Here is a 3,808-nt window from a genome sequence, read left to right as displayed (position 1 = left end):
CGCTGCCGCCGCCCCGCCCCGGCACGGCACGGCTCAGCCCGGCTCGGCACGGCCCGGCCCCGCCTGCCAGCCCTCCCTTCCCTCCCGCCCGTGCCGCCGCCCGCCCCGCCGGCCGGCTCCCGGCACGGCCCGGCCGCTGCAGCCCTCCCTTCCCATCCCGGTGCCTGACCCGGTGCTGCCGCCGTGCGCGGAGATTCCATCCGGTCTGTCCCTGCTCCACCTGGGGGTCTCTCAGCAGCTTCGCACCTGTGCTGTCCCTGCCTCCCCTGGTTCCACGTGTAGGCAGCAATTCGAAAAGGTTGGTGTTTTCCGTGTGCAAATCAGAGCTATCCATATCAATTCTCTAAGTTTAGGGGAAAAAAAAGGAAACCAAAAAACCAACAAAAATGCCCCCAAAATCACCACCACCACCACCAAACAAGCAAACAAAAAAACCCCCCAAAACACCCAACAACCCCCCCCGCAAAAAAACCCCAAACCAACAAAAAAAAACCCCAAACCAAATAAAAAACAACAATTAAAAAAAAAAGGGAAGGAAAAACCTGATATGGCTCAAATCGCACTATGCTACATCCCGTTGTCACCCTGTCACAACTTTGAACATCGCAAGTAGCAGAGATCACTCACAGCTCGATTTGCTGGTGATCGCCACAGCACACAGGAGCCACCTGCACTCCCACAAACCACAAACAGCGAGATTCCCCTGATCCTCCCCAAAACACACACAGACGGACACACAGACACACACACACACACACACACAGACACACACACACACACACAGACACACACACACACACACACACAGACACACAGATACACACACACAGAGACACACAGATGCAGACACAGACACACAAACACACAGACACACAAACAGACACGCACACCCACACAGACAGACACACACACACACAGCCACACACACACACAGAGACACACACACAGACACACACAGACACACACACAGACACACAGACACACACAGACACACACACACACACAGAGACACACACAGATACAGACATACAGACACAGACAGACACACACACACACAGACACACACACACACACACACACACACAGACACACACACACAGACACACAGACACACACAGACACACACAGACACACACACAGACACACACACAGACACACACACACCGACACACACACACACACACACACGGTGTGGGGGAGGGAGTGTCTCTGTTTTGGCAGCGAATTGCTGCCAAGAGCGGCTGAAATGCTGCTGCTGGCACCCGTGCAGAGCAGCATCTCTCCGAGGGAGAATTCAAACCATTTGTTTCATATTTTCAGTGTGAGTCAGGACGTGCTGGAGCCAGGCAGTGTTCCCTGGGCAGCACACAGAGGCTGGGAGGACTTTATGCTGCCCAGCTGCCCTGGAGGGGCAGGCACCTCTTTTTGCACATTGTTTTCTAAGTCCTGGATGCATGAAACAGTGGTTTGGAGTCATCCTAGCTGACTAAAATGAACATTACTGCTTGAAAAATGCTTCAAGAACCTAAAATTACTGGCAGTACTGTTTGCTGAGGTGTGGTGGGAAGTGTTCCTTCATTTCTGGTACATGGTGCTCCAAAGCATTGTGTACCACTGTCTGTTTGCTTGCTGGTTTTGCACATTCATCATGTATTACTCCTCCTCCTAGGCTCAGCACAGGTTCTGCTTGCACAGTTCAAGGGAAGCCATTGCCATTAAACAGGAAAACGAGCTAAGCATTGCCCATTCAGTTCCCAGTGTACCAGAGGGGGCCCCCAAAATATTTTGGAAGTTAGACATGAATGGTCTGAGCATCTGATGTCTGCGTAGATCATGGCCAAGCAAGAAAATAGCCCTGCTTGTCCAAACCTGGAGAGGCACAGCCCAACTTTGCTGTGCTCTGAAGGTGCCTCCTCTCCCCTACAGGTCAGAAAAGCTCTCTTTATGAAGGGAAGAATTGTGTTTTTAGCAGCACAATGGAGAGCTGGAAGCAGATCCAGCAGTGTTACATGCACTCAGCCGAGGGTGTGTTTTTAGCCAAAGTCTCCAGCATGGCTGTGCTGAAGCTCGAGCAGGACACAGAGTGGCATTGGAGGATGGTTTTGCTCAGCTGTTTAGATTTGCTAAGTACTGCTGGGTTATCCCACAGGCAAGGCCATCTCTTGGACCAGGAGACAGCAGCACCTCAACACCTGGGGGTTTGGATCTGGCTGTGTTGCATCCTAACAGGAGGGATCTGGGAGCTGTAAAGCTGCTCCAAAAGTGTTTCTTTGGCTCCACGCAGTGGCTCCAATCTGTACAGCTGCCACAGGTCAGACTTCTCTGCTTTTACAGGAGTCAGGGTTAAAGGAAACCAGTCAGTTCAAAGCAATGGTTTTCACTCACAGTTTTGGTTTGTGAACTCCTCTGCTCCAGCTATTACCCAGCAGATGCAGAAGTTTGAGCTGGGTTGAAAATTTGTTATATAATTACTTTGCTTTCCCAGCTATCTCTTATGTGCCCCACAGCTGATCCTCACAGACCCCTTTGGAATCTGCTGGCAGCTGAGAGGCTCTGCTGGACATCAGAACCGAGTGTGTGCAGGACTCTTGAGTGGCTGCTTTGCTCAGCCAGAGCCACCAGAGCTTTCTCAGAGCCTCTGTGGTGCAGTGAGGGCTGAGACTGAGCCAAACAGAAAATCAGAGGAACAGAAGGGAACAAAGCCAGAAAGAAACTGAGCCAGCAAGGATTCAGTTAAGCAGGGGGAGAAGTACCTGGGCAATGCAGGGAAGATGTAGATTTGCCAGCCAGGCTTGTTGGACTGGTCCCAAATGTGTAGGGACCTTGCTGTCCCATATGCTTTGATGACAGGACAAGGATATATTGGGGTAATACAGAATTTCTCTTGTTATCTGGGAAGTTGGCTGTCCCAGCAGCCTGTGAGCAGCCCCTGCCCACAAAGCCCTCTGCAGCCAGGTGAGTCAACTGCCTCTTCCAGCCCAGCAACAGATGTGGATGGAAGTTCACATTTGAGGGAAGGAAGTTCTTTTGAGCACTTCACCAGCCAATTCCTTCATTTTCTACATACTGACACAACATGCCCAGACACACAGACACACACACACACACACACACAGACACACACACACCTTTAAAGAAAAGGGTGATTTCCATTTGACTGTGAGACCAGTGTGATGCTCTTAAGTGAAAGCAGCAGTTCCACCAATAGTTACCCACTTCTGTCTCCCTAAAACCAGGCACTTTCAGAAGGAAAAAAAAAAAAATCTGATTTCTTCTCAATCTCCCTGCACACCTGCAGCTCTCCAAAGAAGTCACCAACTCACATTTTGCAAGTGAGTGCTTTCAGCTGCTGCTGACATCATCTTCCTCCTCTTCAGGCAGCAGCAATTCCATGGCTTTTGTAAAACAACCAAGCAGGATCAGAACTCTTTTTAGATGTGTTTCCCAACAGGGAAACTGCCATGCTGCAGCTTGTATCAACCCTTCCCTCCCCAAACACTCAGATGAAATATTGCAACCACTAAAACTATAATCTTAGAGGCAAACATTGAGGAACTTTTATAGCTCCCAATGGTCTTACCATTGATAGTCACTCCATTTTCACAGTAACAGGGTGGGTAGGAACCCACACATCTAGAATATGAGAAGAAAAGCTTTCAGGACGAGACTGATCTGTTTTCATGCTGCAGGGTCTACAGTACAGGGGAGCAGATTTAATCCTCATCAGCCAAGTGATGCAGCACAGGAGAGTCTTCTCATTTCTCTGTGATTCAGTATATCAGAAATGTATCTGAAATTGCTGGGTAAT

This window comes from Zonotrichia leucophrys, chromosome 3 (genome assembly GCF_028769735.1).
Source record: "Zonotrichia leucophrys gambelii isolate GWCS_2022_RI chromosome 3, RI_Zleu_2.0, whole genome shotgun sequence".
Lineage (NCBI taxonomy): Eukaryota > Metazoa > Chordata > Aves > Passeriformes > Passerellidae > Zonotrichia > Zonotrichia leucophrys.
Note: the sequence above shows the minus strand (reverse complement) of the source record.